The sequence below is a fragment of the Tiliqua scincoides genome, chromosome 8 (assembly GCF_035046505.1).
Source record: "Tiliqua scincoides isolate rTilSci1 chromosome 8, rTilSci1.hap2, whole genome shotgun sequence".
Classification (NCBI taxonomy): Eukaryota; Metazoa; Chordata; class Lepidosauria; order Squamata; family Scincidae; genus Tiliqua; species Tiliqua scincoides.
This window is the reverse complement of record NC_089828.1, coordinates 38215130-38238957: the sequence shown is the minus strand read 5'-3', so window position 1 is coordinate 38238957 and position 23828 is coordinate 38215130. Positions and strand designations below refer to the sequence as shown.

The window sequence follows — 23828 nt, the reverse complement described above, 5'->3', positions numbered from 1 at the left end:
TAGAATATTGGAGAGTGGCAGGAGCTATGAATGGAACATAATGAGGTGAGGGGGGCAGCTTTGGGGCTGGTCATGCATCAATTTTTTTTCCAGTGGGATTACAGATGGAGCCTATTTATGCGCGTGAGTTCTGTTCCGTCGCCCGCCTTGATTAAGAAAAAACGCGTTGTGCTAAACTGCATAAACATTTTGGCCAGAGGGCCGCATCAAATATCTGGTGTGGTGTTGAGGACTGGAAAAATAATTTAAATATAAAATTTAAATAAATAAATTTGAGATGGAACTTAGATGAGTGAATAAGTAAATGAATGGGTTCATTCATTCAACGTCTCTGGCCCTCAGAACACCCTCCAGACACAATCAGAGCACAGTTCCGGTCATGTTCAGTTGAGAGGGCCAGGGCCTTTCAGGGGACAAGAGGTTGGCCGCGGGCCGGATAGAAGCTTGCCATGGGCTGCATCTGGCCCCAGGGCCCGGGTTTGGAGAACCCTGGCATAAAGCAAATACGCTGCAGCCTGACACTTGGGGATGGAAGGAAACTAAGGTAGAGGTTCTCAATTGCCTCCCCCTCCTCTGCTCTGTACTCAGCCCTCCCCATTGCCAGCTGTCCCCACTTCTTTCACAGGTGGGATGTTGAGCTTTTAAGAGTCCAGTCCTGTGCATTTCTACTCAGAAGCAAGCCCCATTCTAGTCAACAAGGCTTACTCCTGGGAAAGTGTGGCCAGGATTGCAGCCACAGAGCCCAGTCCTATGCCTGCCTACTTAGAAGTCTCATTCTAGTCAATGGGGCTTACTCCCAGGAATGTGTGGATTGGATTGTAGCCTAAATCTTATGCTTTGCTTGCTGGGAATACTTGCTTGCTGGGCTGTTTTGTTTGTGTAGACTGGAGCAGGCTGCACCATCTCAGTCTGAAGGGGAGGATTGGGCAAACACTCCCTGGGTTTTTTAAAGCAATCCCCTCTGATACTACCGCACCTGCCCCTGTGTGTTTGTGTGTGTGAGTTCTGGTTACAGAGGTTTTTGGCCCCCCCCTTCCCCTCTTTGGCCTCTTTGCTGTCTCAGGGGCTCCAGGAGTCTTACTGTTCCTTCAAAATGGGAACCTCTTCCATGGCTCCAGGGCTATTTTCCTGCCTGTTTGAGGCGGAGCCTTTTTGCAGTGTTTTGGGCTGCCTTGATCCAGAAGCCAGCACAGGGCAAAGGAGGCAAAGGTGTGTTTGACTTTGAACTCCCCCCACCGGATTCCACTTGAGACAAATGAAAAATCCGTGGATAAATAGGTTGCACCTGTATTTTCAATAAGCCAGTCCTCTGACCATCTTCACTGACCTCCTCTGAACTTATTTAAGGTTCTTTGCACCCTTAAAGAGTAGTGGCCAGAGCTGGGCACACACAGTACTCCAGATGTGATCTGCTTAGTGTGGAATAAAGTGGAACTATTGCTTTCTTCACCTTGGAAACCAGAGTCCTGTTAATACAGTCAAAAATCACATTTGCCTTGTTTGCATTTACATTACATTGCTGGCTAATGTTCAACTTGTGATCAGCTGCACTCTCAAGACCCTTTTTCACACGTGCTGCTGCCTAGTCAGGTCTTTCCCCCATCTTATCCCAATGGATTTTTCCCCTAAATGAAGAACTCTGCATTTGTCTCTACTGAATTTCATTTGGTTTCATTTGGTTTCAGTCTTGTTTTCCAAGTTTTGTTTTCCAAGTCTTTCCAGTCTTGTTTTCCAAGTCTTTCCAGTCTTGTTTTCCAAGTCTTGTTTGGTTTCATTTGGTTTCAGTCTTGTTTTCCAACCTAGTAAGGTCATTTTGAATTTAGCCCTGCCTTCTGAGGTGTTGGCAATCACTCCCAGTTTTGTGCCATTGACAAAGGAAATGTAGGGTAGAACGTATAATCAATATAGCGGGTGTGCAGCTTGGATGTGTACACTCATCTCAGTGTGGTCAATCAGCGTCTTTGAGACTATATAAAAGCATGTCTAATCAGAGGCAAGGGCAGTAAATAAATAAAATGTGTATGAGAAGCAACGTCTTTCCCAAACTAAGGGTGCAGAAAATTGAATCCTTTTCCTCCATGCCTTTTGATATGTAACACCCACCCACCAACCCCCTAGTAAAAACGCATTAAATTCAAATGTGTGTTTATAGACACAAGGCAGCTTATGCTCTCTCACAAATTCTTTCATAACCATGTTCACTTGAAAATTTTCACATCTGATGTCAAGAATATAGTCACAGTGCTAAAGACAGAGAGAGTGATCGATCGACCAACCAACCAACCAACCGACTCATAAGGTGATTATAGTAGCCTCTCCAGAACCTGCCATTGATAGGAATTGTTGCTTCCCATTAAGGCCATTTCTGATTGCATATTGCTGTGGGTATAGATGAGATGCTGGGCAATACAGAACTATAACAGATGAGAATGGGTACAGTGCTGTGTATTTGTAATTCCCCCAGCACCACATTTTAATGTTTTTTTGGTCACTATTAATAAATACCTGAGTTTTCCCCATTTTCCCCTTACTTATTTTTTCCCACTACAAACCTCTTGCTTCTCAGGGATTTCAGTGAAACTGACAAGGTTTGAAAAGTTAGAACATAACAATAGCCCCACTGGATCAGGCCATAGGCCCATCTAGTCCAGCTTCCTGTATCTCACAGTGGCCCACCAAATGCCCCAGGGAGCACACCAGATAACAAGAGACCTGCATCCTGGTGCCCTCCCTTGCATCCGGCATTCTGACATAGCCCATTTGTAAAATCAGGAGGTTGCACATACACATCATGGCTTGTAACCTGTAATGGATTTTTCCTCCAGAAAGTTGTCCAATCCCCTTTTAAAGGCATCCAGGCCAGATGCTATTAACACATCCTGCGGCAAGGAGTTCCATAGACCAACCACACGCTGAGTAAAGAAATATTTTCTTTTGTCTGTCCTAACTCTCCCAACACTCAATTTTAGTGGATTTCCCCTGGTTCTGGTGCTACGTGAGAGTGTAAAGAGCATCTCTCTATCCACTTTATCCTCCCATGCATAATTTTGTATGTCTCAATCGTGTCCCCTCTCAGGCGTCTCCTTTCTAGAATGAAGAGGCCCAAATGCCGTAGCCTTTCCTCATAAGGAAGGTGCCCCAGCCCAGTAATCATCTTAGTCGCTCTCTTTTGCACCTTTTCCATTTCCACTATATTCTTTTGAGATGTGGCGATCAGAATTTGACGCAATACACCAGGTGTGGCCTTACCATCGATTTGTACAACAGCATTATAATATTAGCTGTTTTGTTCTCAATACCTTTTCTAATGATCCCAAGCATAGAATTGGCCTTCTTCACTGCCGCCGCACATTGGGTCGACACTTTCATCGATCTGTCCACCACCACCCCAAGATCTCTCTCCTGATCTTTGTGAGTTTCACCAGTTCGTATCCATTTTAGTCTAAGGTTCATTCCACATACAGAGTAGCAAAGTGGGATTGGGCATACTCCCCTCCAAATTCTCAGCATGCTTTTGAAGATCTGTGTATCTAGGGCAGTTATGGCAAACCTTTTAGAGACCGAGTGCCCAAACTGCAACCCAAAACCCACTTATTTATCGCAAAGTGCCAGCACGGCAATTTAACCTGAATACTGAGGTTTTAGTTTAGAAAAAAACAACTCATACATTAACATCTTTTACCTACTATTACTTGTAACCCTTAATGAACTTTTCCTCTAGAAATTTGTCCAATCCCTTCTTAAAGGCATCTAGGCAAATTGTCATCACTGCTTCCTGTGGCAAAGAGTTCCACAGACTAATTGCATGCTGGGTAAAGAAATATTGGCAGGGAAGGGGTGGCTGCAAGACCTTGCCACTGCTCATTTTCTCAAACAAGAAAAGATTTTTTTAAAAAAAGTTCCACCCACAGAAGTGGGCTCTAAGGCTGCAATCCCAGGCTCCCTTTCCTGGGAATAAGCCTCATCCGCTGTAATGGGGCTTACTTCTGAGTAGACCCGCACAGGAGCAGGCTCCAAGGCTGCAATTCCAGGCACCCTTTCCTGGGAGTAAGCGTCGTCCACTGTAATGGGGCTTACTTCTGAGTAGACACGCAGGATGTCTCCTCTGCGATGGAGGAAAAGCCTCTCCTGGCGCTGAGTAGGGAGCTGCTCAGGGAAAGGCGGGCTGCAAGGTCTCGCAGTGGCTGAGAAGGAGGGCAGCTCAGCATTGGCTGGTGGTCAGCCAGTGAAGGGCCCTGAGCCATTCCAACAGAAAAAGCCAGGAGCCTGCTGGATGCTGATTGGCTAGGGACCTGAAGCCTGCAGAGCGGGCAAAATTGAAAAGGGAAACAAATGTGGGGCAGGTGGGGGTGAAGGGAGAGGAGGGCAGTGAGCTCAGGGGGCGGAGGGAAGCAGCCCACCCTCCCAACACACGGGGCTCGGAAAAAGCCTCCGTTTTCTTTAAAGTGACATGCAGCTTCAGTGTCCCCTCCAGGCTGCCTGGCTCAGTACTGCGTGTCCACAGAGAAGGTGCTGTGTGCCCCCTCTGGCATGTGTGCCATAGGTTCGCCACCACTGATCTAAGGTGTATTCCATGTCAGGTTTCCTGAATATATAGGGTTCCTACATAAAGTCCTGTTTCCCTCCCCTCTCCCTAGTATACTGAAAGGAGATATGAGAAAGAGGTTATGTGCATTTAAGTGATGGTTTGTAGCCTTCTTTTTTCTCTAGTCAGCCTCTTTTGTCTCCATTTCTCTTGCCCCCTCCCCCCCCCCACTGCAGGACCCCTGTCTGCAGAAAGGAAAAATACCTTAGATTCCGAATAAATGTTTGACCTTTTGCTAACCTCTTTTCCATGCTCTCTCTTCTGCAGTGATTGGAGGGGAGGAAATGGGGAGGGGTGAAGAGAAGAAGTGTAAGGGCTGATCCAAAGGACTGCAAGAGCCAGGAATTATGTGTCATTAAAATACTGAAAATGAATGTGTTGGAACTGGACACAATTCAGCTTTTACGCATCTTTGTGTGTGTGCACGCAGCCTAGGATTGTTAAAAATTTTCCTGCTTGATTATTTCACTTCCAGTCATGACATCACTTTTGGTGGGTCCTGGCAGATTTTCATTCTAAAAAGTGGGTCCTGGTGCTAAATGTGTGAGAACCACTGGGCTAGATTCTTTTTGTACCTGCTGCAGCCTAGCCAAGTTTCCCCCATCTTATACTTGTGCCTCTGAGTCTTGTTCGTATGTGTTTGTCTATGTTTGCCTCTGTTGAACTTCATTCTGTTGGAATGGGCCCAATGATCAAGCCTGTCAAGGTCATTTGGAATCCTGCTTCTGTCTTCCAGGGTGTTAGTGCCCTCCCTTGCCCTGAGCTTCGTGTCATCTGCATAGTTGCATCCCTGCTACCCCCTCACCCAGGTTCTTTATTCCAATATTGAACAGCATGGGGCCCAAAACAGAGGCCTTTAGCACTCCATTCCATACCTCCCTCCAGACTGATTTGGGGCCATTTAATACCTCATTGGTAATGAATGTTCATCCAGCTTTTAGCCCACTACTTACTCACAGCTATATCATAGGAGACTTTGACCCCAGTTCTGTCCCCTGCCACCAGCACTGATGCACCTGCACCAAAAAACTGTGTGCTGCATCGGGGGGGGGGGGGGGAGCCTGAAGGTAAACAAAAGATAAGTAAAAATATTTTGAACTTAACCTCCACATAAAACACGGGGCAGCCTATGGATAACCTTGGACATACACAACCTATTTTGAGGTCATATGCTTGAGGAGAGAAAAGGGACAGGTTGATTTTTGAAAGAGTGGATAAGATTTGATGTGCCTCATTGTGGTCAGATCCACCTGACTCCACTCCCTCTCTTGAAATGCCTGTTCCCTACCTGGCCATGACCCCCCCCCCCCCATTCCAACTTACCATAGATACCTATAAGGCAAAAATTTTCTTCCCAGAAATGCAGCCTGAATCATTGCCCCGCCTTATCTCGGGACATGCAGGCAGAGAGGGTGGGGGGAGGCGAGTGAGCCAACCAGCCAATCACTATTGTGGGAGGGAGGAGGGGGGAGGGAGGGAGCGAGTGTGGGAGAAAGAAAGAGAGTAGGTGTTGTGCAGGCTGGGGCTGCTGATGAGCATTTGCAGCTGCCTGTGGTGTGCTCCTTCAGGCTGTTGCAGGAGCTCAATGGGCTGGGCAGGACAGAGCAGGGGCATCTGCCATCTCCTAGGTCCACTGCTCTCGTTTCTTCACTCTGTTAAGGCTGAGACGGACCCCTTTCTGTTTGAAAACCTGCAGCCATCAGCAGCCCCTCCTCGCTCAGCACCAGCGCCCACGGAGGCATTGCTGGAGCAGCTCCCAAGACAGAGCAGGAGTGCAGGAGACAATGAGCGGTCTGAGCAAGGGAGAAGCAGTCCTTTGAAACGGCTGAGTCCATCTCCTCTTTCCTTCTTGTTCCCCCTTCCCCCCTTCCTACTGTATATAAACTTCAAGCAAGCCCCACTGCTTGCTGGGAAGAAGCCCCACTGCTTCTACTGGGACTGACTTCTGAGGAGACAGCCATAGGCTTTGGCTTTGAGGCTGCAGTCCTCTCCACACTTTCCTGGGAGGAAGCCCCACTGCCTCTAGTGGGACTGACTTCTGAGGAGACAGCCATAGGCTTTGGCTCTGAGGCTGCAGTCCTCTCCACACTTTCCTGGGAGGAAGCCCCATTGACTCTAATGGGACTGACTTCTGAGGAGACAGGCACAGGATTGGGCCCTGAGGCCGCCATCCTATCCACAGTAAGCCCCATTCACTAAAGTGGACTTCTGAGTAGACATGCACAGGATTGGGCTCTTAGGCTGCAATCCTAGGCACTTTCCTGGGAGTAAGCTCCATTGACTAGAACGAGACTTACTTCAGAGTAGACATACCTAGGATTGGGCTCTTAATCCTGGCAGAGATATATATATATATGCACCCGTTTTCACCTGCTAAGGGCAGGTGAAAAGGGATTCTATGTGTGTACAACATGCTGTCCAGCCTTGCCAGAGATCCTCCTCATCCTTCCCCCACAAGCATGCCCTCCACCAGCCAGCGTTTGCAGCTCCTCTCCAGCAATGCACAGCAGCTGCTCAGGGCAGCAGAGGACATACAGTTGCATGCCAAGTGCCTTCCCAAAGACACAGAGTATTCTGATACCTGAATTAAACCATATTTAATAGCTTGTTTGCAAACATAGCTGTTTCTTTGTGCACCTAAGGACCCCTCTTGTGTAAGAATTCTTTTTTTGTTCTTACTCCCACAGTTGCTTAGAGTAATTTTACTACATGGAATTCATGTAAGCCATTTTTCGGAAGCCATTCACTGCTTCCTCTCCTGGAAGTGGTGCCACACTACATACTACATGCTACAAGTGCACCTGTACAGTATTTTTCCCCATGTGTAGGAAAAGTAGCTAGGGGGAAGGGGGTGTGGAGATTGACAGCCCAATCCTATGCATGTCTACTCAGAAGTAAGTTAATCTTTAGGGGGGAAGCACATAAAAAATATTTTATTTCGCCAATAAAAAATGGTTTATAAATAAATAAATAAAAGATTAACAAGTTGTGAGTTCCTGCACCTTTCTTTTTACAAAAAAAAGCACTGATTAAGACCATCTCTTCTTGTTTTTGCCCCCTCCCCCCTTACTCTCTGTTGCAAAGCTGAGGCTTGCTAACCCTCTCCCCATAATCATTTACCACTGATGAAGTTGTAGGGGGGGAGAGGAAGTGTTAACTTTTATAAAAGGAAAAGTGTGTGTGTGTGTGTGTGTGTGTGTGAGAGAGAGAGAGAGAGAGAGAGAGAGAGAGAGAGAGCGCTTAAAACAGTTAAGGCTACAATCCTCGCTTTCATAGGAGTAAGCCCCATTGACTATTAAGGGACTTGCTTCTGAGTAGGCATGCCTAGGATTGGGCTTCCAGTCTATTCCCTCTTGTTTTCCTCTCCACCTCCCCCCCCCAAACTGCATACAGTCACACTTCAAGCCCTTGCAGAGCTTTTTGCAAACCTCCTTGCTAACTTCATTTCCCCCTGTCCTCACAAATGAAGTTGGACTGGAGGGGGAAAGTCCCTGCATTTGTGTATGGGGGGGGGAGCATCTGTGAGAGAGAGAGAGAGAGAGAGAGAGAGAAGCAATCTCCCTATGTGTGTGTTCTTTTCACTGGAAGAGTCCTTGAGACCTTGCAAAGATGAAAAACACAGGAAAAGCAGAGAGTAGAATTATTCTGCAGCAACAGGTATTTTAGCCAGAGATCTTAGCTGTATGCTGGCAGGAGCTCTGAAGCACTTGCAACTGCTTCTTATGAGGAGAGCATGCTTGCTTCTGCAATATCCCCAGGCAATCAGGCATTTATGCAGCAAAGTTTAGCGGCCTGAGATCCCATTGCAATGTTCTGTGCCCAGTCAGCAGTCACTGAAACCCTCCTGGGGGAGACGTAAGGGATTAATTGCCATCTCTGAGGTCCTCACCCCCCACTTGGGTTGTGTGTGAATAATCTTATTGGCTTGCTCTATTGTACTTCACACTTTGGCTTTTTACTAGTTGTGTTCTTGCAGTCTTGCTAGTTGTCTGTTGTTTATTATAATATGGATATTTTAAATTAAATTCTTGTATATGTGTTCCTATATGTGTTTTGATGCTACATTAACCACCGGGGTGGTGGTGGTGGTGAATAGTCTTATGCTTGAGAAATTATCTCTGAGTATTTTCTTGATCCTTACTAGTAATACATTAAATTTTGAAAGGGTCAGGAGAGAGAATAATTCCTTTAGGTGCTTTGATGGCTGCTAATTCTTGCCTTATTTCCAGTGGTCTTCCTTCACCTCACCCTCTTTCAGTAGTCAAAAGTGGAGATAAATTGTGAGGTCAGAGCATGCTGAATTTCATAGCAAGAGATTGACAGTGTATTAATGCTTCTTAATAATATATTTGAATTAATTGTAGAATATATTAATTTTTATTTCATTGTATGAGATGTGCCAAAAATTTATGGGCCCTGGGTACCAAATGACCTTCACATGCCACTGAGTCAGACACCCCCCCAAGTTTAACCCCCGACTTATCCGAGGGTCATAGAAAATTCCATGGTTTATGGCTCAGAACGTGCCCTCAACTTATATGTGAGGTCAACTTATGCTTGAGTGTCTGTGGTGCATGCTTTGGGGGGCGGTTGCTGGCTGTGGCAGGAGGTGGCTCCTGCTGTTTACAGTGGTGGCTCCGAAATGGCAGCTGCTGGCAAGCTGTGCTCAGCTGAGAGCAGGTCTTTGGGCTAACATTGGCCCTCACTCTTGTGGAAGCCAGGAGTGAGATGGCTGCTGGAGGGGTGAATGTTTTGCCAAATTCCCAGTCCAAGCTTTGCCTAGAGAAGTTAAGTCCACTAAGCTAATTGGCTCCCCCAGTTCTCCACCAACCAGCAGTCTCCAGCCATCAACATTCCAGCAGTCCACAGATGCCCATTTGCCAGCCTGTCAGTCGGTCAGCCAGTCAATTCAGTCTGTCCATCAGTAGGTCTATTGGTAAGCCTGGTCAGTCAGTATGTCAGTTAGCAAATCAATCCTTCCTCCAACCTTCTGCTCCTTCTGCTACCCACAAACTCTCCCTGCTCTGGGTCCTGAAAATCTCATTGCCTCTAGTGGCTGCAGCTGTGCAGCACACCCACTGCTAAAGTCTGGGCTTTAACCCTATGTTTCCCAGATTTACCAGAGCAAAGGGCCACTGCAGACATCACATCCTGTCTCCTCGCAATATCTTCCGCATTTCCAATACACTCCACCCCTTGGTGTGCCAGTGGTCTCCTTGCTTGGACATCTACTATTTTCTTTCTGCCGAGAGTGTGGGAACCCTTATTCCTGACACTTTAGTTTGCCTTTGTCCAGACAAACTGGGGAGTCTGTTCTTGCTATTAGTACCCAATATGAGGCCCCGGGGCACCAACTGATTATTTCCCTGGCCCTGTTTGGTTGGTGAGCTTATATAACCCAGAACTTTTGCCCACTACACAGTTCTTGATCTGTGGAGCCAAATCCTCTGTGTGTCCCCCTGTGGGCTTCCCTGGGCCATCCACCCTCCAGATGGCCGGCATGCTGCATTTCTTACAAATTAACTGTGCAATCTGTTGTCCTGCCTGAGGTCATGCTTACCCCCTTTATGGAGGATAACTTTTAACTCCCCCTGGTAGTCAGGGTCTACCACCCTTCCTAACACTTGTATCCCCTTAAGTGACAGGCTCGACCGGGGTCTAGTCCTTCCCTGTGTCCCTGCAGGTACGGTGATCCCAGTCCCTAAGGGAACAGTGATCTGCTCTCCTGCAGGCATAGTTATTTCATCCGGTGTCACCAAGTCCACCCTGGTGCTATCAGGGGTGGCGTGTATGGATCATCATTCATCATTGGCATCTTTCAGTCTCGGAAGACTAGGGTATCGCGCTCTGAAAAATGGTTCTGGAACAGCGTCTAGTGTGGCTGAAAAGGCCAATTCGGGAGTGACAATTCCTTCCACACTGGGAGCAAATGTAGTCTGTCCCTGGTGTGTCTCCCTGGCTACGGGCCTTCCTTCTCTGCCTCTTTGCCTCAGTCTGTTGGGCGTGTATGGATAGGACCCTGTGAACATGAGTTTTCCAAACCTTTAAGTATGGGATCGGTTTGGGGACCATTAACCCTACCATGCGTTGCACGGGGGTTTGTCTCCCTCCAATGGACCTATTATTTAGCTCACTCTGCCTATTCGAGCACTGCATTCCACTTTCTTAGTGTGTGATCAAGCATTAGCTGTCTGATTTTCTGCTTCAGCAGCCTGTTCATCCTTTCTATTAGGCCTGCCTGAGGATGGTGAGTGATGTGGAATACCCACTGGATCCCCCATTCATTGGCCCAGTTCTGCACAGCAGCACCCGAAAAATGGCTCCCATTATCGCTTTGTACCTGTTCCTCTGTATGAGTGCCTCCATACCCTTAATTGTGGTCTGCTGGTGAGCCCTAGCCCTGGGTTACACCAGTAAATATCCAGAATAGGCATCTGCCATTGTAAGGAGATACTGCCATCTCCCCTGCCTGTGGTAGGGGGCTTACAAAGTCCACCTGCCAGACTTGCCCAGGTCTTTCTCCTCTGTGCAGGTGGCCCAAGAGTGTCTTGGAAAGGGGGATGGCTTTTACTCTTGAGCAGACCTCACAGTCTGCTGCTCTGTGGGCGGCATTGGTTGAGCAAGGAGGGATGCCTCGCTAAAGCTCCCATTCCCTGGTGCCCTTTGTCCCTAGGTTTTCGGACTTTTCATTGTCCCATTGAACATCTGGGTTTTGGGCTGGTGTGGAGATTCTAATGCAGGCCAGTTGATCTACTACCTGATTATAACTTGCCTCTTTTGTCTCTGTAGAGTGCCTGTCTACAGGCTGTGCATACACAGCTAGGTGTTGTAGGCATTGATAGATTTTTAACCATAATTTCTGTCCCCACAATGGGCAATGGTACAAAGTAAAATTATCCTTCTTCCATCTTCAACCATATGGTCAAACCTTTATATACAGGTCACTCATAATCCACTGCAGGATAGTTATGCTGGGCTGCATCACCACTTGGTCACTTCCCATAAGCTGTTCTGTTTCTACCAGGGCCCAGTGCTTGGTGTGCTAGGGCACGCTACCAACTGATGCTGGAAGGGGGAATAATTTTCTGCAGCCCTGGGTAACTTCCTGGTACCAATTTGTTTTGCTGAATTCCCAGTCCAAGCTTCACTTAGAGAAGTTGTCCACTTTTAAGCTAATTGGCTCCCCCAGTTCTCCACCAACCTGCAGTCCATAGTTGCCCGTTTACCAGACCATCAGTTGGTCAGCCAGACAGCCAGTCAAATCAGTCTGTCAGTCAGCAGGTCTGTTAAACAGTTAGCAAGTCCGTTAAATAGTCAGCAGGTCCATTGGTTAGTCCATTAGCCAGGTCAGTCAGTATGTCAGTTAACAAATCGATCCTTCTACTACCCACAAACTCTTTCTGCTCCAGGTACTACTTATATCCCTGAAAACCTCTTTGCCTCTAGTGGCTGTAGCTGTGCAGCACAGCCACTGCTAAAGCCTAGGCTTTAACCCTATGTTTCCCAGATTTATCAGAGCAAAGGGCCCCTGCAGGCACCACAACCTATCTCCTTGCAGTATCTTCCATGTTTCCAAAACAGTGGGGCTTTGGCAGCCATTGTGAGCCTCAAACAGGGCTGGGCGGCTGGCTGGAGGGGAGGCTTCCTGGTGGACTTCCTTGACTGGGCAAGAGTAGATGCCGCAACCAGGGCCACCCAGCAGGAATGTACAGCGCCAGCCCAGGAGGAGAGAAGGCTGCCCCAGAGCAAAGAGACAAGTCCAGGTCCCTGGGATAGCATCCCTGACCTCAAGCAAACATGTCCTCCCCAGAAGGGAACCGGGTCTCCACCAGGAACAGGAGGGAGCAAATGGGAGCTTAGTCTTGGCCTACCACTGTCCCCAGCAGGAATCCCCCCAAGTCAGGGCTTTTCAAACTGGGGTGTCATGACTCCCCAGCCTGTGGGCCCTAGCCTCTGCCCCCTTAAGGGGTGGGGACAGGGAGGAGGCAGTGGCGTGATCCCCAGGATCGCGCCACTCAGGGGGTTACAGGGGCTTGGCTGCACTTACCAGAACCTCCTGCAGCCTCCCAGGGTGCGGGACGCCCTGCGTGACCTTCTGCAGGGCTCCCGAAAGCTTTCAATGCAAAAGCAGAGCGATTGTGCCCCACCTTCTATAAACCGGAAGTGGAGCATGATCACTCCACTTTTGCTTTTGGAGCTTTGGGGCTTTGCTCTGAAGACAGTTGCACAGGGCTCTCTGCACTCCCGGGAGGCTGCAGGAGGCTCTGGCAAGTGCAGCCAAGCCCCTGCAGCCCCTGAGTGGCACGATCCCCAGGATCGCTGCCTCCCTCTGCCCCTGCTGCCTCCCCCCGCAATAACTTAGAGTGGTTTCCAAACTCCTGGAGAGTTTGAAATCCACTGCCCCAGGTGGACCAACCTTGAGGCACAGAGGGCTAAGCCATTTTCCCAAAATTAATTTTCCTTTTCTAAATCCATTCCCTTCTCTTCCTATGCAAATCAATTCTACCTTCACTCCACCAATCCTTTTTCAAAATCCATTTCCCTCTTTTCTATCTCTAATGTATTTATTATTTCAATTTATTTTCTGGCCCTTGACACCGTGTTAGATGTATGATGCTGCCCTTGTGCCGAAAAGTTTGTAGACCCCTGCCCTAATCCAACATCCAGTTTCCTATATTGGCCAACCAGATGACTCCAGGAAGTCAGCATGCAAGGACATGTAAGCAGCAGTCCTCCCTGATTGTTTGTGTGGTATTCAGAGGTACACTGCTTCTGAACATGGAGGCCCATTTTTATTTACATTTATTAAAACTAATTTACGCCATCTTTCATGATTTGAAGAAAGCAGGCACAGCACTGACCTTAAACTAACAATTAAGCATTAAAAAAAATCCATGGCTAATTGTTCATAGACTTCTGTTCCTCCATGAATTTGGCTAATCCCATTTTTAAAAATAACATGGCTTTTACATGTCCACAACATGTAACATTTCATTTTGGCGCAGCAGCCAACCAGATGCCTCTGGGAAGTCCATAAGAAGGGTGTGGAGATGACAGTCCTTCCCATTTCTCTCCAGTATCTTTAGCCTGCAGATATACTGCTATTGAACATGGAAGTTCAGTTGTGGTAACAACCAGTGATAGACCCTCTGCTGCAGGTGCTATCCCTTTGTGATAATAGAGTTTTTATACCCTTTTTTCATCTGTACAGGGTTGCAAGTTCTGATATTTATCATGCAAGATTTTGGTGGGAGGATTGAATGTGTACACTCACAAAGTTATGAGGGTAGGGAGAGCATGCAGGTATGTGAGTGAGGGGGTGGGGGAAGAGGCCAGGTCAGAAAACTGTTCTGTTTGGATCCAGATTGGAAACAGATGTGAACAAACTTGACATCTGATTCCACATAGTAGGAGGGGAGACCCTCCCCCCCCCAACTTCCCTTTTTAGAGGATTTTGGCAGCCAGCTCAGACTGAAGAAGAGAAAATATTTTGAGTGGAAGATCCACTGCCCTCAGGTCTCCCCATTACAGTTTTGAGGAAAGGAAACCTAAAGGTCACAGGCAAGTATTGGAAACTCCATGTACAAAAATACCTCCAGACAGTCCAATTTTGCTATTGAAAGTTCAAACACAAGTCTTAGGCACCTGAATTCACTGCTGCCCAAAATAAATGTCTGCTATGGTACTTTGCAGTTGTGCACAGTGCCACTACCAAGCAAGGTGGTGGATGAAAGTAATGGGAACCCCTAGAATGGCAATTCACACTTATTGACAGTGTCTGCATGTGCTACCAGTTAACTTTTGTCAAATCCACCAAGTTTGAGAAACCAGAAATCTGAGAGCAGAGGCAGTAGAAAAAAAAAAATATTCTGGCTCCAGATCTCTCGTGCAAGAAAGCCAAGCCACAGAGAAAACCAAGTCACTCTTCCACTGCCTGTAACACCCAGCAGTGTGCTTTGGCAAAATGAAAAAAGGGGGAACTCCAAAATGCAGCACACACCAAGAACAAGATAATACTGTCCACATGGTCCTGTCAAAATGGAAGTGCCACCAGTCCAGAATATGATTCCATCCAACACTCAGTCTAATATGTACTCCATCTCTGTCCTAGCCTTCTGCTTCGAAGGGCTCATAAGGCACCTGTTGGGCATGTAAAAAGTTCCAGTTTCAATTCCTGCTAGGAATTTCCAGGGCTGGGAAAGTCCCCTCTGTGGAACCTTGGAGAGACACTGACAATCAGCATAGACACTACTAAACTAGAAGATGAAGGGTCTGACTCAGTGTAAAACCAGTTAGCAAAGCAGCATCACATGTCCAAGGGGGCTTATGTAAGGCTAAAACAATTGGGAGGCTGAGAATGATGCAATCAATTCTGTTCATTAAGCCACACTTTGGCTTGGTGGGCTAGGGCAGCAGTTTCCATATTTACCAAAGTCATGCCACCCTTCTTTCACAGCAGGCTCTCCTGGCTGCCACCATCTTCAATCATGCAATTCAAGATGGTGGCCTGCAAGAGCCAGGAACATGGGCACTGCTGGGGGCATCCTGTGGCATCCCTGTGAGTTTACCAGTTTGGGAACAGTTGGTGTACAATTTGGGAACCACTGGGATTCTCATTACGGGTGTAATGAGAGAGGCCCTGGGTTCAAATACTGGATAAAGTCTTACCAAGAGGAACAGGGTGGCTACATCTTTAGAAAGCAGTTCTAATGGGCTCAGAGGATAATTAAGTCTCATTCCATGATGAATTATTAAAGGAGAAAAACAGCTCAAGAGGAACGGGATTTTAAAAAAACTTGACAGAAGATACTAGAGGCACAGTTGCAAACAGTTCCCATAACAAGAAAAGTTGAAAGATGTCTCAGAAAACCAGAGTATCAGCACAGAAGACCTTTCTGAAAAGTTGAGAAGCAAGAGGAGTCCAAAAGGTGGAAGGAGGGACCGTTTAGCAAGGGGAGGGTACACAAGTATAGCCCAAAACTGCAGGGATGATATTGGGAAGGCTAAAGCTGGCAGATCATTAGTCAGATCTGGGAGGATTCTTACACTATGGGCAGGTCTACTCAGACGTAAGTCCTATTTTGTTCAGTGGGGCTTACTCTTAGGAAAGTGTGGTTAGGATTGCAGCCTGACAGCCCAATCCTATCCACACTTTCCTGGGAGTAGGCCCCATTGACTCTAATGGGATTTACATCTGAGTAGACATGCATAGGATTGGGCTGTCAGTCTGTTATAGCTGTCTGTATGAGTGAGTGCTCTGGTCTTTATGTTCTTCCAATCAGAAGGTGCACACTCAAATCAAATCAGCCTTATTGGCATACAAAACTGCCCCTGTCAAGGGAGCATTAGTCATATTTACTAGCAACAGTTTACTAGCCTTTGGTCTTGACTAGCTTTTGTTCTACCATCAAAAGAAATTTCGCAGCTGAAATAACATCTGAAGGACCATCCTTAAGGGAAAAAAATCAGTTTCTCTGCATCCTGAAGACTAGATATTTTGCGTAAAACAGGATCTAAATAAATAGCTTGAGTTTCAGCATGAATTGCACAGTATAACAAAACATAACAATGACACTCCCCATAAGTGGTGATCATGAAGGTTGACCCCTAGATACCTGCAAGATTTGACCTGTTCTATACACTCTTCTTTTACCCTCTAGTCTAAACCCTCAATCTCCAACCCTGAGCTCAGGGACAGATTGTTGGTGGTCATAAAGGCTAGGCATCTGTTAAGAAGTCTACTCAGACCTACTCGAAACAGAGAAATCAATGCTGCATCATCTGTGTAAAGCAGGAGAGATATGCCTGGGGTCCAGCTTTGGAGGGAGGTGCACACTCAGAACCCAGAAAAATGGGAGATGACCTCATTGAGGCGGAGTAATTCTTACAACTGAAGTAGTTCTTACGGTTTTCCCCAACATAGCACGCAGCCACACCAAAATGGGCTGCGGGGGACTGGGGGGGATCAGATAAAGTGCTTGGGAGTGTTAAGGGAAAATATTTTTCCCTATGTCCTGTAAACCTCCTGATTACACAGGTCTACAAAATTCAGGGTCAGAAAGGTTTTTCCTAAACTTTATGGTGGTTTGATATGAATTTGGGGTGCCGATTCCAAAAATGGCATCCGTTTAGCCGTATCACGTCTAGTTTTGGAGGTATAGTATAGCCTCATTAGTGAATGGTTCAAAGCAGCTTCCTCATGAGGAAGCTGCTTGAACCATTCACTAAAGATGCTATGCCGTGTCTCCAAAACTAGACGTGATAGGGCAAAACAGATGCCATTTTTGGGATCAGCACCCCAAATATACCCAGGAATTGGTGTAATGTTTAAGGAAGCAAAATGTGTGTTTGCCTGTGTTACCAATGGGTCTTCTGGGACCTGTGCCAGCTCCTTAGCTGGTGCAAGTCCAAAGAGAGAAAGGAAGTGTGTTGGGTGGTGAGGAAGAGGATAGCATAGTGGCACAGGTTGTATGCATCAGGACACACCCCCTCCAGCCCCAACATGCCTCCTCCACTCTTTGGTCTCTGCCTCCTTAGCTGGTGCAAGTCCAAAGAGAGAAAGGGAGTGTGTTGGGTGGTGAGGAAGAGGATAGCATAGTGGCACAGGTTGTATGCATCAGGACACACCCCCTCCAGCCCCAACATGCCTCCTCCACTCTTTGGTCTCTGCCCCATTCTGCCCACTCCCCTGCCATGTTCTGCCCACTATGCTAACTGACTTCCTTCAGCAGGCCTTGCTTCTCCTGCTTCTTCATGCAATGCCTCTACAGCTTCTCTGGTAGTAGTCCAGGAGCATGCGACTCTGCACACTTCCAGAGTACCTTTCATGACAGCTGGAAAGTGCGATCCACCACAGGCTTGTAGGATTGGGCCGTTCATCTTTGATACCAGGGCTGTCAAACATAAAGCCTGGGGGCTAGATGCGGCTTGTGGAAGCTTTTTATCCGGCCCTCAGGCTCTCAGCTGCTGAATAGCACTGAGGTGTTCCTGCTAAAAGGGCAGCCCACGTGAAATTGGACTCTCCCATAACTTGAAATATAATTAAGGTTTGCGTATTTTCTCTTCTGTCATTTGCAGCTAATGGGTTCCTAAGTGAGAAAAAGTGTTTATTTTTGGTTATGACCTGTTTAATGACATCACTTCCTACCTAATGACATAACTTCTGGCCCTCAGCAGCCATCATGAATGCTATTTGGCCCTCTATTTGAAATGAGTTTGACACCCCTATTCTATACAGTGGGCCCTATCTAAGCATGGTTAAGCTAGTTTGAAGTCCTATTGGCTTCTATGAAACAGAGTTAAGAGCAGGGTCTTATACCTGTGGGGTTAAAAGTACTTATGCTGAATTGTGCCCTCAAAATGTAAACCAACTTAGGATGTAAGAGTCAACTGTGCCTCCAACTTAGGGGGCAAGGAAAACTACCAGAAATTGGAACACACAAGTATAGATTATATTCTTCCAGACAGACGCACAAAATCTTCAGAGAGCTTATGAAGCAGAGAAGGAATGTTAAGTTTTTCTAGACTGTGGACTTCTGAAATGGCTAAGATTGTTTAAAAAAATAACAATCTCTCCTATCAGGCCCCCTTTTTCCAAAGCTAAGGGTGTCAGGGGCTGTAGATAAAACATTGGGTTTTGTATGCATCCCACTCTCCCCTGGTATGCTTCAGTGAAGATCAAATGCTTTTTGGACCAGAAGCGGTTTTAAACTTCTAGTCCCTATGATAGAGGCAAGCAAATGGATTATTAAGTAAGTTGTTATCCTTGTTGAGCTCTGTCTTGGCATGAAGCACCTCTCTTTAGGTCGGGTGTAAGGCAGGGTGTATGCATACATTTTAAAGAATAAAGCACATCATGCCCAAAAGTGTGATTTGGTGGACCTCTCCTCCATGAATTTTGGATCTGGGACCTGATGCTGTTTCAAGGAGTGTTACTGGTATGGTAACTCTGATTGAAGTTAGAGGAGCTTCTAGTTGCTCTCACATTGCCTTCCCCCTTCAGTCAATTTTTGAACATTTTGAACTTCAGAACAATTTTTGAGTTTCAGTCAAATTTTGAACAATTTTTGACATTATATGAAACTGCTGTCTGCTGAGTCTGGCCATTGGTCCATTTATTGTATAGTGTAGTATTGTCTGCACTGACTGGCAGCCTCTCTCCAGGCATTTTAAACATGGGTCTTTCCCAGCCCCAGTGATGCTGCCAGGGATTGAACCTGAGACTCCTGGCTTGCAATGCAAAGGCTGGGCCACTGAGCTACTGCAGTCCCCTGTTTAAGGCACCACAGGACTCTGAACAGAACTTCTCCTGGAATGGCACCAACTTTCACCTAGCCCAGAGCTTGATCTAGGAAGCAAGTTGGTGCCTTCAGGGCATGTAAAAATGCATGCCTTCAACAGCACATCTGCCAATGTTCAAAGTAATCAATGCACGTATCTTGGACCTGAGGATGCAGATTCTGAACAGTGCAGAGCTTCATTTAGACTTGGTAGATCCTGTAGAAACATGGGGGGGGGGGAGTTAGAATGGCTTTAACTGGGAATTTTTGCATGAAAAGCAATACACTCTGAGAATCTGATCACTCTTGCTGTCTCTCTCCCTTCCCCCTTTCCAATTCCTCGTTTTTCACTTCTTCCAGCTCCTCCCCATTCTCTTCTCCATGAGGGCCCCTTTCAGCTCCTCCCACTCCCAGAGTCTGGCTGGAGTTCACTCTTGCCTTCTCCCCTCCTTCCAAAAAAGTTGGATTACCAGGGAGATCTCTCCAGGGCTCTGCATTGTTTTAAGCCCCCTCTTGCTCTGGTGCATCATTTTTTTTTGGGGGGGGGGGAAAGGAAGGGCTGCAGAAGGGCTGCCTTGATGGAAAGGGTTCCAGCGAGCATGGTGAGTCCTATCAATTTAATCTTCTAAACGATTCTGTGTTTTCTCATCTCTTTGTCCCAACTTCAGGGCTCAGGGTGGGTAGGTAACAATTCCAAAACACAGACCAGAAACTGTGAAATTCAGTTTACAAGTGAAAGAAAGAAAAGAAAGAAAGAAACGTTCAGTTCATAATGTGCTCCTGCCTTTCTATCATCTTTCCCTCAATTTTTTGTTAGTTTTCAACTGCACATTTCTCACACCATTAAGATGCTTTGGGGGCTGCAGTGAAAGGAAGAGATCAGGAGGTAGAGCCAGATCTTCCCTATTTTGTGGAGGAGGAAACAGAGTTGGTATTTTTCTTGGGTGCTAATCCCCCCCCCCCAACATGCAGGCCCACAGAACAGCCTACAAAGAACATTTTGCATTTCTTTAACCCTCCCCTTTGTACAGGCCTCCTTTTGGTCTAGAATTTTTGAGATATAAAGTATATGGAGAACTTCAGTTCCTCTCTTCCTCTTGTTCTACACCCCTTAGGGTATGAGTGTGAGTGTATGTATACTCACACCTTGTTTTGTACATGTGCACATGCTTGTATGCATGCTTTCTTTCTCTTGCTTCTGCGTTTTTCATTTGAAACAAATCTGCCTTCCTCTATTTTGCGGCAACTAAGCCTTTATAAGGTCTTCTCCACACAACACGAAAAATATGGAAGCCCATATGCCACTCACCCCACTTGTCTTTTTATTCTCAGACTATTCTGTTTCTGTATATTATTCTGTTTCTGTGTATTCTTTTAACTAAACAATTTGTGGTTTCTGTAAGAAGCTTGGTAGGCTATTTGTGTGTTTATATTGGGAGAGTGGTGGGAGAGAATGGGGGGGATTGACACTACTTGCTTGGCATGAGCAGCAGCTTGCATTTGGTATCAGAAGCCAAGACACAAGCATTAGAGTTTAAAAAATAAAATCATGTGTGAAAATGGGTTTTCTGTATGGCTGTAGATGGAGACTTTGAGAAAGCATCTCATGGTTTCATAAGACCATAGATATAAATCACTCCACTTCTCCCTTCTTCTTCCCTCTCCCTTTGTCTCATTCATAATTGTTTGAACAGCTACTTCAATCTGGGATTAACGAAATCCAACAATCTCTAGTTGAGCTTTATTTCTGAAATCTGTGGAAAGTTAAACTCTGATTGTATTTTCCTACCCCCTGAATCTTCTTCTCCCTCTTTTCAATATGTATCCAGTATGTTGTTGACTGAAGTGTTTAGTTACAAAACAAGACCACAAACATGCCAGGGTAAACATTGGAGCTTACTTTTGGCTGATAGTGCCCTTAAATTATTGACCCTTCACTGATGGTTTTTGACTGGGGATAAGGACACAACTTCTCAAAAATCCACTAAAAAAATTCTCTCCTCCCTTCCCCTGGAATCTACCCCTTTCAGAAAAGAACCTCATTATTGCCAGATCATTAATGAACAAAGGGGAACCACTGTGGTGAAGGGGAAGTGAAATACAGGGCCAGTGCTTTGGGACTTCTTTGAATGTTTTAGTTTGAATATTGTGTCTGTGTGTTTTACAACATTATTTTTTAGATCTCCATTGTTAGGAGCAAACAAAGCATGCCTGTTTGTGTGTTTACATAGTTCTCATCTTATTACAAATTTGATTTATATTCTCTTCCCCATCCCCATTGAAAATATTTGAGCATAGGGAAATGCAGATGCTATGAAAACGTATTTGACATGTATATCTGGCTGTGGAAGGGGGGCTTATGTGTCAGAGAAGGGGGAACATCTAGGGGCAACAGATCAGCTTTGTTAAAAAGTTGTGCCAAGCGGGTAGCCATCTTTCTCTCTCTTCCCAATCTACTCTGTGTTTTACTTCCCCCTCTCCAGATATGTCTCCAGCTTCCCTTGGATCTTCCTCCCAGTGCAGAGGCAAACTCCTTCAAGGAACACTTTTTTCATAGTTTCCAGAACCATAGCTTTTGGTATCTGATGAAATCAGTACCAGAACACAGCCTATTTTCAGTTGGGTTGGAGACCCTGTTTTGCACATTCTTCAGGCACCAGACCTGAGTGCCCCATTGTACACTCTGTAGAGAGGCATAACCAATCCTGGTTCTCTGATAGACCCTGAACACAACATGTGATGGTTGTCCTCATAAGTTGCATTGTGTGCATGGATGCTTAAATAGGTTTATGCCTAATGATGAACGTGTAGCATTTCCTAACCTGTGCTGTTCATCATCCAAAGAAGATATTGTGGGAGTTGGGGAATGTACTCAAGGTGAAGAAAGCTGTGCGCGTACACTCATGGATTGTGTGTACGTACATGTACACACACTTAAAAAAATAAACAAAAGGCTATTTTGTACTGCACAGTCTGTTTATGTGGTACAGGATCAGGTTCTTGTTTGAGGGGCATGCAGACTAGTTCAGTGATTTCCAAACTTTTTAGCCTTGGGACCCACTTTTTAAAATGACACTCTATCTGGATCCGCATGGCTTTATGAGACTTAAAAAAAAAGTTTCACCTTACCAGCTGCTCAACCCTCTGTTTTTATCCTTTTTACTATGGGAGGGGCACCTTCTGGAGTGTTTGTTGAGCTCTATGTTCATCGGATTGGGACTGTTCTGGTGACCTTTCGTTCCTCTCAACCTGGCCTTTAATAGGAGCTGGGGCACATTTGCCTACTTGTGAGTAAATGCGGACATGCTGCTCCATTTCAGTTTCCATAAGGCTCAGTATATTTTTCTTGTCAGCTAGAAGGGAGGGACTTCCTTCTTGAGTGCCTTTTGGGGCCTGTGCTCATCAAATTGGGACCATTCTGGTGGTGTAGGGTTCCTCTCGGCCTGCTCTTCGAAGTGGACAGAGGCACACTTGCCTACTTACAAGTAAACGTGCACATGCTGCTCTTTTAGTTTCCATAGGGCTCAATACATTTTCCTAGTTGGTTATCAGTTTGTCAGTTTCATGACACACCAACTATCAGATTTTGACCCACTGGTGGGTCCTAACCCACAGTTTGGGAAATACTGATCTAGCTATTGATGCAAGAAAAACAACAGAAGAAAGGGGGAAAGGAGGAGATGAAGGCAGGGGCAAGTGGGGTAAGAATATGCAACTTCCAGGTGTGCACACACAAATTTTGTTACACAAAGAGATTGACAGAATCTGAACTGCGCAACTGATTCTAAACACCCAAGGAGTCTCTGGGCTCGTGCAGAGCAGTATCCCTCATGCTGCCTGGAAGACCACTTTTTGAATTTCTAAAGTTTAACCTCTGCTAACTGGGTAAGAGGCACTTTTTAAGTGGGTACTCTTCTTTTATTTAGTGGGGGGGGGAGAGTAACTGGCCCTCCTCACCCCAGCACTGTCTTTTCTAGTGGTTGTCTGCTGGTGTTCTTTTGCATCATTTTAGACTGTGAGCCCTTTTGGGACAGGGAGCCATTAGTTGTTTATTTGATTTTCTCTGTAAACCGCTTTGTGAACTTTCCGTTGAAAAGTAGTATATAAATACTGTTAATAATAATTAATAATAAAGCTACTTTGGGATGTTGAGCAAGAACTGCAATTTAAAGAAGAATAAGCTAATAAAAATCCAGATGATTTTTGCTTCCCCCTCCCTAGGCTGTGATGCAGAGTTGCAGAAGGTGTCATCTTAGCTGAGAGATTCCCCCCCCCCCCACACACACAGGAGAAAATGTCACCATGTTACAGAGAGGGATTCCCATTTCTCAGATAGGAGGGGATGCCTCTTCTAAGGTGAATGATGTTTGTGCAGCATCTGAAAACAAGGAGAAGTTTATCGTATTTGCTTTCCTATTTGCAATTTTTTAAACCCATTTGCAAATTTGATTAATTAAGGGCACAATCCTGACCTGCAGATAGGCTATCGCAAGGGCCCATTGTCATCACAAAACTCCGTAAAGCAATTTCATACCAACATAAGTGGGTTAGGCCAGGGCACGGACTTATGTCAGCCTGCTCACACCAACATGGGCCCCAGGGAAAAAATGAGTTGCATCGTCCAAGCTCAGTTGATGCGGGGGGGGGGGGGTCTGGGGAGGAGGTGGGAGGGAGGCATTTTGGGGTGGGGGGGTGGCAGATGGTAGTGGGCGGGCAGGGAGTCGGAGGCGGGCCCAAGATCTGGCAGTTATGCTGAATCCTAATCCCATTCCTGGGCAGCCCAGGGCAGTCCTGGGCTGCTTGTGCCACCTCTTGAGGTGTTGCAGATCCAAGCAGCCCCATTGGGGCTGCTGTGGCTTTACCCAGGTTAAGGGGAAGTGATTCTGAGCCACTTTCAGCCCCAGTCCTACCTTGGATGCAGTGCTTGTGCTGCACGATTCCTTTAAATTGGGCAGCAGTCTGGG

The 23828-nt window shown here is 46.3% G+C and overlaps 1 protein-coding gene across 5 annotated transcripts in view; it reads left to right on the top strand.

The window, feature by feature from the left end:
- Nucleotides 1-23828, top strand: part of PTPRS (protein tyrosine phosphatase receptor type S) — a 442958-nt gene that overhangs the window by 68964 nt on the left and 350166 nt on the right. For 4 of the 5 annotated variants that reach the window (XM_066635292.1, XM_066635290.1, XM_066635291.1 and 1 more), the window contains exon 1: nucleotides 19333-19466. The exons of the other annotated variant lie outside the window; for it this stretch is intronic. The gene's annotated coding sequence lies outside the window, so the exon portion shown is untranslated. Of the gene's footprint in view, nucleotides 1-19332; nucleotides 19467-23828 lie in introns of those variants that run through there. 5 annotated transcript variants of the gene reach the window in all.